Source organism: Polypterus senegalus, chromosome 3 (assembly GCF_016835505.1).
Source record: "Polypterus senegalus isolate Bchr_013 chromosome 3, ASM1683550v1, whole genome shotgun sequence".
Lineage (NCBI taxonomy): Eukaryota > Metazoa > Chordata > Cladistia > Polypteriformes > Polypteridae > Polypterus > Polypterus senegalus.
This window is the reverse complement of record NC_053156.1, coordinates 17,818,377-17,830,426: the sequence shown is the minus strand read 5'-3', so window position 1 is coordinate 17,830,426 and position 12,050 is coordinate 17,818,377. Positions and strand designations below refer to the sequence as shown.

General features: G+C 41.4%; 1 protein-coding gene across 4 annotated transcripts in view; it reads right to left on the bottom strand.

Annotated features, from left to right (window-relative positions):
• The window catches only part of calcoco1a (calcium binding and coiled-coil domain 1a), a 107,592-nt gene extending 95,833 nt beyond the window's left edge, over window positions 1-11,759 (bottom strand). For all 4 annotated transcript variants that reach the window (XM_039746713.1, XM_039746717.1, XM_039746715.1 and 1 more), the window contains exon 1: window positions 11,608-11,759. The gene's annotated coding sequence lies outside the window, so the exon portion shown is untranslated. The remainder of the gene's footprint in view (window positions 1-11,607) is intronic.
• Between the last annotated feature and the right edge of the window lie 291 nt (window positions 11,760-12,050).

Here is a 12,050-nt window from a genome sequence, read left to right as displayed (position 1 = left end):
AACTCATAGAAAAAATGAATTTTTTTGTTCTCGCCTAAGTTTTATTGTGAAAATAAAGGCCTCTATAGCTGCAGTAGGTAGGTGGGGACAGAAACACACTATGTACCAACAGAATAACTTGTTGACTACTCACATTTCAAATTTGAAAAGAATACCAGTCAAAATGACATTTTTACACCAGTTTTTATGTGGGCATGTCCTGGTGCTTTTTAGAGGAACCTCTGGCTTATCCATTATCCACATTTTGGAACGTATGTTAAAAGTGTAATAACTTTTGAATGCTTCAACCCACAGATATCAATGAGGGCTCGACTGACAGCTTACACCTAAAGGAATCTATATCTACACACAGTGTCACTCTATTAGTTATGGAAATTCATATTCCATAATAAAAACAATAAAAAATACACATTTCAATATAAAAATAGTCAAAACAAGTCTTATGGGCTTAAAATATATATATATATATATATATATATATATATATATATATTTTATTTTTTACTTTTTTTTTTAATAAAATGCACACAAACTATATACATTTTGTTACAAACTGTTACAATACAGCGTTTTTCCGCGTGCCACTGATTGTAGCAATCGTTAGCAGGCAGAAAGCACAAGGGCGTGTCACATGTCGCTCTCTGCCATTAGACGTCACCTGGTCCGATTGATCACTTTCACGCCGCGTACATGCATCTATTATTTAACCGAGAGTGTATTTACGTTTATCTGTACTATTTCCATATTTAAAATGCGAAAAAAACTGAAATCACAATAAACAACCACGCACCAAGTCTGCAGACTGGCACAAATGCCAGCTTTGCGCAGCTCCGTTCGGTTTTGTTTCCAAGTTGGTATGGCAAGTTACATATCGACGTGCTCAGCTGCTCATTGGCTGTAAGTCTGGAGTGACACTCACAGCGTCCAATCAAACGGGTAGATTCTACCAGGGTTTGGAGTTGCGCGTCATCGTTCAGCTGTCTGTGTCACTCGTTGGCTATACGAGGTGCCAGTCACCCCCCAGACCCCTCGTAATTGGCCAACTTAGGTGTCAATCAGAAGCTAACACTTCCGTGTAACATGCTTTAGCATGGTTATTGCCGACAGAAACAAATTACGTCTGATATGATCAATAGAAATGAAAAAAAATGTCGAAGCTAGTCTCGAGTTAAAAAACGTTTTCTGGAGTTTTTGTCCCTTTGAGGATCTATCGTGTGTTTTGGACCTAATCGTTTTACTGGATTATATTCCCTGGAGCCTTACGGACAGAATGAGATCAATATTGCTCGGAAATATTGATGTTTGACTTGCAGAGAGCCTTCAAAGGTAGGAAAAGTCAGCTCTTAAAAAGTATTTACTTCTCTGTGAAAAAGGATTTAGTGTCAGTGCTGTGGTTGTTGTGTGTCAAAATGGTTTATATCATCGGAAAGACGAGACTCTGAATTTTCATTTGATGTGTAGTGTGTCGAGGTGCATGACAGAGGGGCATGCAGACATGGCTGTGATATGATTGTGACTTCGTAAATCGTCGTTATGTACCGGGACCGGTACGTGTGCATGTTAAGGGGTAGAGTCAAAAAAGACAAACCTACCGTGATTCAATGCTTTTATTAAAAAAAAAATAAAATAAAATTCTGAGTGCGCTCCCCTCGACTTTCTAGCGGAAAAGGTCTTCAGAACCACGTCCAGTTGCTCCAGAGTTCTCAAATATCATATCTGTTTGTTTCTCGTCCTAACTAATTGATCATATCGATACACAATCATTTCTCTTTATTTAGAATCAAACTTTACATTAAAATGATTCTGTCGCACTTACAGATGTACGAAAATGACGGTGGAATTTTTTCACGTTTCCGTACACATTACCTCGATTACGTGCAAAGTAAAAATAGTTATAGTCACCTAAAAACATTTAAAGTTTTACTGTTAAATAATATTTGTTGCAATAAATTGCAATGGGTAAAACTGCATTTAGTGACGTTTAATTATAATAAGGATGGCGGAAATAAAACAGTAATATCATAAAATGAAATGTGTTACCAGGAATAAGATGGGGATGTAGCAGCTTATTGTTCCCATTACATGTCATGTTCAATGTTTACACGCTATTGTTAAACTGATGATGTATAAATTACAATAATTGTAGTTCTGGGAGAGGAGATAGAAATAGTGACTGAATATAAATACTTAGGAACTTACCTAGATAACAATCTTAACGGGAATACAAATACAAAAAAGTGGGTTTCAAATCAGTTGCAAGATTTGACCCAGACAGACAAACAGATAGAGGAGTCAAGTTAAATACTTCTTTTCTTTCGGCTGCTCCCATTAGGGGTTGTCACAGCGGATCATCTTCTTCCATATCTTTCTGTCCACTCCATCTTGTTCTGTCACCCCCATCACCTGCATGTCCTCTCTCACCACATCTATAAACCTTCGTCTTCTCCTCTTGCCTTAGCATCCTTCTCCTCTGCACATGTCCAAACCAACGCAATCTCGCCTCATCGATTAATAATAATTAAAAAATCAAATTCTCACTTAGAGGATCTGTGCAAAACTTTTTTTTAAAACTTGGCAGGATCTAATTAATAACATTTAAGAATAAGCAGTTATATTGGGGGGAAAAGGCTTCTTTCTTGTTAAATAATATTTGCTGCAATAAATTGCAAAGGGTAAAACTGCATTTAGTGACATTTAATTATAATAAGGATGTCGGAAATAAAAAAATAATATCATAAAATGAAATGTGTTACCAGGAATAAGATGGGGATGTAGCAGTTTATTGTTCCCATTATATGGCATGTTCAATGTTTACAGTACACGCTATTGTTAAACTGATGATGTATAAATTACAATAAATGTTCACCTATTGTAGTTCTGGGAGAGGAGATAGAAATAGTGACTGAATATAAATACTTAGGAACTTACCTAGATAACAATCTTAACTGGAATACAAATTCTCAAAATGCAACCAGCGCTTATTTCTCCTCCATAAACTCAAACTATTTAAAGTAGACAAGAACCTCATGTTGTCCTTCTATCGCAGTCTGCTCCAGTTTGTGATCACTTTCAGCTTCATAGTCTGACAAACCAAAATTCAAAATAGCTCCAGCAGGTTATGAAGTATGCAGCTACAGTTATTGGGGCTGATGTCGATGATTTGACTAGCGTGTGTGTGTGTGTGTCAGAGAGCAGGCCATGTTAAAGAAACTGGAAATCATCTCCGCTGATGACAGGCATCCATTACATGGAGAACTAAAGTTCAGTAAATGAGGAAGGAGAGTCGCTTTGAAAACCCACACAAATCGCTCCAGAAACTCCTTTCTCCTTACTGCCATATGACTTTTCAATAAGAAATATCGGTTTAATTAAGGTTTTAATATATATCCTGTAACCTTTTGTTTGTTTTTTTTGGTATAAATATGTACATTGGTGTGAAAAACTATTTGCCCCCTTCCTGATTTCTTATTCTTTTGCATGTTTGTCACACAAAATGTTTCTGATCATCAAACACATTTAACCATTAGTCAAATATAACGCAAGTAAACACAAAATGCAGTTTTTAAATGATGGTTTTTATTATTTAGGGAAAAAAAATCCAAACCTACATGGCCCTGTGTGAAAAAGTAATTGCCCCTTGTTAAAAATCACCTAACTGTGGTGTATCACACCTGAGTTCAATTTCCTGATTACTGCCACACCTGTTTCAATCAAGAAATCACTTCAATAGGAGCTGCCTGACACAGAGAAGTAGACCAAAAGCACCTCAAAAGCTAGACATCATGCCAAGATCCAAAGAAATTCAGGAACAAATGAGAACAGAAGTCATTGAGATCTATCAGTCTGGTAAAGGTTATAAAGCCATTTCTAAAGCTTTGGGACTCCAGCGAACCACAGTGAGAGCCATTATCTACAAATGGCAAAAACATGGAACAGTGGTGAACCTTCCCAGGAGTGGCCGGCCGACCAAAATTACCCCAAGAGTGCAGAGACGACTCATCCGAGAGGTCACAAAAGACCCCAAGACAACGTCTAAAGAACTGCAGGCCTCACTTGCCTCAATTAAGGTCAGTATTCACGACTCCACCATAAGAAAGAGACTGGGCAAAACGGCCTGCATGGCAGATTTCCAAGACGCAAACCACTGTTAAGCAAAAGAACATTAGGGCTCATCTCAATTTTGCTAAGAAACATCTCAATGATTGCCAAGACTTTTGAGAAAATACCTTGTGGATTGATGAGACAAAAGTTGAACTTTTGGAAGGCAAATGTCCCGTTACATCTGGCGGAAAGGAACACTGCATTTCAGAAAAGAACATCATACCAACAGTAAAATATGGTGGTGGTAGTGTGATGGTCTGGGGTTGTTTTGCTGCTTCAGGACCTGGAAGGCTTGCTGTGATAGATGGAACCATGAATTCTACTGTCTACCAAATAATCCTGAAGGAGAATGTCCGGCCATCTGTTCGTCAACTCAAGCTGAAGCGATCTTGGGTGCTGCAACAGGACAATGACCCAAAACACACCAGCAAATCCACCTCTGAATGGCTGAAGAAAAACAAAATGAAGACTTTGAAGTGGCCTAGTCAAAGCCCTGACCTGAATCCAATTGAGATGCTATGGCATGACCTTAAAAAGGCGGTTCATGCTAGAAAACCCTCAAATAAAGCTGAATTACAACAATTCTGCAAAGATGTGTGGGCCAAAATTCCTCCAGAGCGCCGTAAAAGACTCATTGCAAGTTATCGCAAACACTTGATTGCAGTTATTGCTGCTAAGGGTGGCCCAACCAGTTATTAGGTTCAGGGGCAATTACTTTTCACACAGGGCCATGTAGGTTTGGATTTTTTCTCCCTAAATAATAAAACCATCATTTAAAAACTGCATTTTGTGTTTACTTGTGTTATATTTGACTAATGGTTAAATGTGTTTGATGATCAGAAACATTTTGTGTGATAAACAAGCAAAAGAATAAGAAATCAGGAAGGGGGCAAATAGTTTTTCACACCACTGTATTATCTAACTGACTTATGTTAACCTTTCTTGTTTCTATTTGTCTGTTTTATTTCATTCTGTCTGTTATTAGATGCAACTGAGAAGGCAAATTTCATGTTTTCTTGTATAAGCATGACTAAATAAAGAATCCTTAAACCTTAATAGTTATTGAAAGAATATGCATTATGTTGAATAAAGTTTTTAATATCGCGTACACATTTAAACTTCTATGATACAAAAAATTTGGATGGTTGTTTAAAGGAGGGCAGCACGGTGGCGCAGTGGTAGCGCTGCTGCCTCGCAGTTAGGAGACCAGGGTTCACTTCCCGTGTCTGCGTGGGTTTCCTCCCACATTCCAAAGACGTGCCGGTTAGGTGGATTGGCAATTCTAAATTGGCCCTGGTGTGTGGGTGTGTGTGTCCTGCGGTGGGTTGGCACCCTGCCCGGGATTGGTTCCTGCCTTGTGCCCTGTGTTAACTGGGATTGGCTCCAGCAGAACCCCGTGACGCTGTGTTCGGATTCAGCGGGTTGGAAGATGGATGGATGCTTAAATGAAATATTACTTCTGGTTGAGTAATTTTTCTCAAATTTCATATCTGTTTGCTTTATAGCTATACAAAATTTTAATCATCTATCTGTAATTATAACCATAGTTCACTTGAAAATTCACTAAAGTATTCAGTTAAAGTAGCACTTCCAGGTGCCGGAAGGGGCCCCAAAGTTGGTAGGATTCCTTATTTTTGATATAAAGCACGAATCTCATTGGCCGAGAAGGGCACAGTGTGTTCGAGTAATCATGTTTGCAGACACACGCTCATAATTTCAAAAATGTATTTTCGGACTCTGGAAGGTCTAAAACGTCAAAGATTCATCATGAATCTTGAGGTTGGATTTTTTCATGATTCCTATACTTTCGTATATGAGAAAGTAATAAAGCCTGAAAAGTTTCGAGGCGGGGTGAATACTTTTTAAATCAACTGTCATGTCAGCTGTCTAGTGGACCTGAAGCAAATATGGTACTGAAGGGCATGGGGCGACAACAGTTTACAGTAAAATGGAATCAGACGATGGATCATAATTAATTATAACAACAAGCCAAAGTTGGAATGGAGAGGACAGCAACTAAATCAACAAAGGCCAGGCCATGAGACAAAATCATAGATTAAGAAATTTGTCAGTTTCCCTGTGGGATTAATAAAGTTTACCTAATCTAATCTAACAAATGTAGCAAGTGAGTCTAACAACCAGAATATTTCTTGTAGCCTTATCTAAAATGCAAGATGTGTATCAAAGTCAGAAAACCAGAGGTATCTGTCCATCCATCCATTATCCAACCCGCTATATCCTAACTACAGGGTCACAGGGGTCTGCTGGACCAATCCCAGTCAACAGAGGGCACAAGGCAGGAAACAAACTCCGGGCAGGGCACCAGCCCACCGTAGGGCACACACACACCAAGCACAATTTTGAATCGCCAATGTACCTAACCTGCATGTCTTTGCAAACATGGGAAGAACATGCAAACTCCACGGGAAGCGAACCTGAGTCTCAGAACTGTGAGGCGGCAGCGCTACCCACTGCGCCACCATGCCGCCCCTAACCAGAGGTATCTTTAACAATCATTTTTTTTTTTCTCACTAGGGGGCTCTGCCCCCTGCTCACTTTGCTCACCCACCCCCGGCTATACAACTTAAAGAGATTGTTATTTTCATGGGAATTGTTACATACGCATTATTTTCACTTTTACTTTCATAAGAAACAATATTTGGAATGAACTTTTCTTCAAGATCACATTGAATTTTGATTCCGTGTTTGGACTTTCATCGTGACAACGCAACTGCCTCTGAGTGAATATCGTTTCTTTCTCTCTAATGAATAAAATGACTTTTCCAAATGTCGGTCCATGCCCTTTCTTCTTCGCTTTGTTGTTGACGTGTCATCTAAAATGTATAAAATTGTTGTCCTGATAAAATGTATAAGAGCTGAGAGCGCAGGAAGTGTGTCTGACAAAAGCATTCACACGACTGAGAGGTGAGAGGACCGTAGGCGTGTGTGAAAATGGTGGACTTGAAAGAATCTCATGTTAAAAGTCTCCATCTCACGGGACTTCATACTGCGCCAACGTTTTAGGAATCTTTTAATTCTCGCAGGCAACACGAATTAGATGATCTACAAGTTTAAATCTGAGCAATATATTCAATTTCTTTTCACTGTTCCGTTATTTTACAGCATGATAATTTCCGTTTGTTTGCGCTGATGTGATCTTTACTATCCTTCTTTTGACACTTTCGAATTTTCCTACTTCCATTGTCTCTAACCTGCTCTGCATGAACACCGCGGCAACGTTTTTGAATTCTTTACAACGTTCTACTTTGTCGTCTACTCTTTGTCTTTTATTTCCGGCCCCGGGTGTGGACTCATCTCGCGGTACATATAAGTGTCTCTCTGAGAAAATCACGTCTCGTCTCCTTCCAAAAAATTTTTTTTTTTATAACAGAGTGTCACACACGTGTGCATGGGAAGCAGCTGAAGGGCTTAGATAATACGGTTTATACATCTGCCCAGGGGGGGACGGGGTACGCTGACGCTCTTTCTGAGTTCTCTGCAGGTCTTACCCGGGAAATCCCACCAGGAGCCGCCATTTCCAGGAAGGACACATCACTTCCGGTTTCCGGCCCCAAAGATGAGGTCACTTCCGGCCCCAAGGATGATGTCACTTCCTGCCCCAAGGATGATGTCACTTCCAGTTCCGGCCCAGAGGACGACATCATTTCCGCCCTCTGTGCTATAAAGCTCACTGCCTTTGCTTAGGCAGGCAGTTCTGTTTTGGACTCTGTTGTGTAACAACTGTTTAAAATGCCTCAAAGACTTTTGCAGCCGGGAAACCGCATTAAACGGGTGGCTGCCCCAAACCTTTCTACGTCTCTGGTCTCCTCTTATTACAAGAGATATTTGTTTTGATTTATTAACAAACACGAAAAGTCAAGAAACTGATGCTGTGACACTAGTGACGTCACACATCGCAGGTTGTCCTACCTAGCAAAGGATTGCCATCCCCGTGTCACAAACAGCAAACAATGGCGGCACCATTTCAAAAATAGCTTCTTCATAAAAGTTAAAAATAAAAAAATAAAAAATTCCAGATCATGAGACTACAGTGCTGTAAAAAAATAAATAAAAATCAGATCACGATGAATATGAACAGGTGCAAATGTGAGATGGAGAACTGCTGTTTCCTTTGTCATGTGGATCGTATCGCTAATAAAGATCAATTACTAGAACTAAAATAAGCAACTATCCATCCATTATCCAACCCGCTATAACCTAACTACAGGGTCACGGGGGTCTGCTGGAACCAATCCCAGACAACACAGGGTGCAAGGCAGGAAACAAACCCCGGGCAGGGCACCAAGCCCACCACAGGGCACACACCCACACACACACACCAGGGACAATTTGGGATCACCAATGCACCTAACCTGCATGTCTTTGGACTGTGGGAGGAAACCCACGCAGACACGGGGAGAACATGCAAACTCCATGCTGGAAGGACCTGGGAAGTGAACCCAGGTCTCCTAACTGCGAGGCAGCAGTATTCATCCATCCATCCATTATCCAACCCGCTATATCCTAACTACAGGGTCATGGGGGTCTGCTGGAGCCAATCCCAGCCAACACAGGGCACAAGGCAGGAAACAAACCCCGGGTAGGGCACCAGCCCACCACAGGGCACACACACACACAGACACTAGGGACAATTTAGGATCACCAATGCACCTAACCTGCACCACGCAGACACGGGGAGAACATGCAAACTCCACGCAGGGAGGACCCAGGAAGCAAACTGCGAGGCAGCGGCCCTACCACTGCGCCACCGTGCTGCTCAAATAAGCAACTAAGAGTGGGCAATTCTAACAAATGAGAAAACTGAAATGCAGTATCAAAATGTGGCTTGAGCAATAAGCAAGAATTGACTTCTCATTAAGAAACTGTATTGAAACAAAAAACCTCTCCGGTACCAGTTTTACAGACCCCCAGGTTTGGACAACATGTAATAGTAAAGAAAGGGAACTAAATGAAATATGATGTGTCATGTCTGTATTGGTACTTCACATAAACTGTTTGCCATTATGAACAATGCGACACATCCTCTTTCTGACACACTAACACTGAGGACTTTCAGCCAACAAATCACTCAACACAAGTGGGTCAAGATACACGATAAGGGTCCTTTATACCAACAGCAATATGTCCGTACAGCCCCTCACTGGGACTGGGACTGATGAGTCAGATGTTTTTTTCTTATTTTTCATTTTAGTCATTGTGGTGTGTGTTCAGAAAATAGTACATATATCCATCCATCCAATCCGAACACAGGGTCACGGGGGTCTGCTGGAGCCAATCCTAGCCAACACAGGGCACAAGGCAGGAACTAATCCCAGGCAGGGTGCCAACCCACTGCAGGAAAATACAAGGTGTGGCAGAAAAGTAACGAGACTGGCAACACTGCAAGCGATCTGGCAACGCTGCGCTGTTGTCCTTGATAGAGCCCGTGTATCAGTACCTCCCATAGCTCAGTGCGAGTTTCAACTCCTTCCGTTAACTACGTGATTTTTGTGACTGCTATTAGCGAAGTTGTGTTTTTGGTTGTGCGTCACGCAAAATGGAACAGCGGAATTTGGAGCAACGTTGTGCCATTAAACGGCAAGTGTGACGTTTGAAAAGTTCAAACAGGCCTATGGGGAACATTCTTGATCCCGAGCTCAAGTTTTTCGCTGGCACAAATCATTTTTTGAAGGCAGAAAACACGTTGAAGATGAACACCGTTCAGGGAGGACTTCAACTTCGAAAACCAATGAGAACATCGAACGTGTGAACACTCTTGTGAGATCAGACCGTCGTTTAACATTACGAATGTTGAGTGAACAATTCAATTTGAACAGATTTACCGTTCATCAAATTTTGACTGAACATTTGCACATGCGAAAGGTCTGTGCCAAAATGGTGCCGAAAACCTGCCCTCTCCATAACAGAATTTTTGACCTCAAAAGGCATTCCTGTGGTTCCCCGGCCCCCTTATTCACCTGACCTCAGTCCGTGTGACTTTTTCCTAAACTGAAAAATGTCCTCAAAGGACGTCATTTCGGGACTTTAGCAAACATCCAAAAGAGTGTAACGGACATGCTGAAGACCATACCGTTGAAGACTTCCAGCGCTGCTACCAACAGTGGGAACAACGTCTCCATCGGTGTGTAGCTGCCCAAGGGAACTACTTTGAAGGGGAGAACATTGATGTTTGAAAAAAATAAAAACTTTGGTAAATAAAAAATCAGTCTCATTACTTTTCTGCCACACCTCGTACATATATTTATTTATCTATTGATCTATTGTGAAGAAAACCCGGGCGTCAGCAAACCCAAACTCCAACACGAACACACAAACACAGACCCGGGTTCAAATAAAAGCTGGTTTATTACACCAAACTCCTTAATAAGTTACAAAAGAGCACAAAACACACGTTTTTTTCTCTCCTTACTCTAATTTCTCTCACCACCGCACTGCCCTCCTCCAGTCAAGTGTTGCCTCTCTACCTCCCAGCTCCGACACGCCTCGATAAGGTAGTGCAGTCCCTTTTATTACAGACCGGTGATAGGGTGATGGCCTGATCAAAGTCCTTCCGGGTCACTCAGAAGTCCATTACAGTAGGGTGCTTGTCTCTTGTGGTACCCCGTGACCCCAGCAGGGCTGCCCTGCCAGACTACATTTCCCAGCATGCCCTGCTGACTTCCCCCTGGGCGCCAATACCCAGGGCGGCTGCCATCTGGCATGCTGGGGGAATGAAAAACCCCCAGCGATATCTTTCCTTTTTAAAGGACTGTCCATCCACCCTTTCCGTTCCTTCCTTCCACGTTTGCTCCCTCTCCTGGCCGGGATGCCCGTCTAGCCCGTGTGGCATCTACACTATTTATATATTCATTTATTTAACAACCTTCTATAAAAAGCCAAATTTCTATCTGGGGACAAATGAAGTTCTACCTATCTAAGTAATAAAGTTATCCACCATCTGTATTGCATGTCTGTGAAAAGATTACGGGTTGTATATTGATGTGCAGTGTTCATAACTCCCCGTCATCCAACCGCCAGCTCTGTTCTTCTTTTATTTTGAAAACCAAAATATGGTCAAGCTAAGAAAACGTACTTTTGTCCTCAAGCTCTTCACAGTTGAGAATAATATATTGTGTCGACTTCTACACATACCTAGGAATGGCGCTATATAAAATATGGTTTGATTGACTTCACAGCTTTAACTACGCACATATTCGAGAAGACATGCGCCCGACAGTTTCCACACTTTCATTTTTTTTTGGGGGGGATGTGTGCGTCACACGATCTCCCACCAGCCCCACCTTGCTGATCATAATGAACTCAAAGAATGGGGGCACTTTCTAGAAGCACAAGCGCAGCCCCGATGTCAGCTGTGATCTTGACCTTTTGACCCTACGTCTGGGTCGTTGACATTCAATCGCTACAATTTCCAACAGCCGCTACGTCACTCTCGGGTTTTAAAACTAATGGAAACATAACTTAAATAAAAGTCGCCAGTGCACTCACCTACAGTGGACGACGGGTTTATGCAAATCTTTCCCCTTAAGATGACATGAGCTGCAGTTAAGGAACCAAAGAAGCGGTTTTCTTCAGACTAAAACATACAGCTACTCCACAAACCAAACAACAACAAAAACAGACCTGACGACAGATCCTTACAGTCGCTGGGAGTTGTGGTTCTCCGATCTTTTAACAACGTTATATTAGAGGCTGTTGAGACTGCATATCCCAGGATGCATGTTGGTGTGACGGCCAGACTCCCACTGTCCAATTGAATCCTAGGAAATTAAGTTGAACGGTCTGTTCAGGTGCTGCCATGTGTGACTAGACGACCACACGCTTTCTTTTTACTTTCTTGTATACGAAGTATAGGGAAAGTATTGTAATATTCCAAAAATTCGATGTCGAAATTTTGATTAATCTCGACGTTTTGCAACAACAGTATGTAT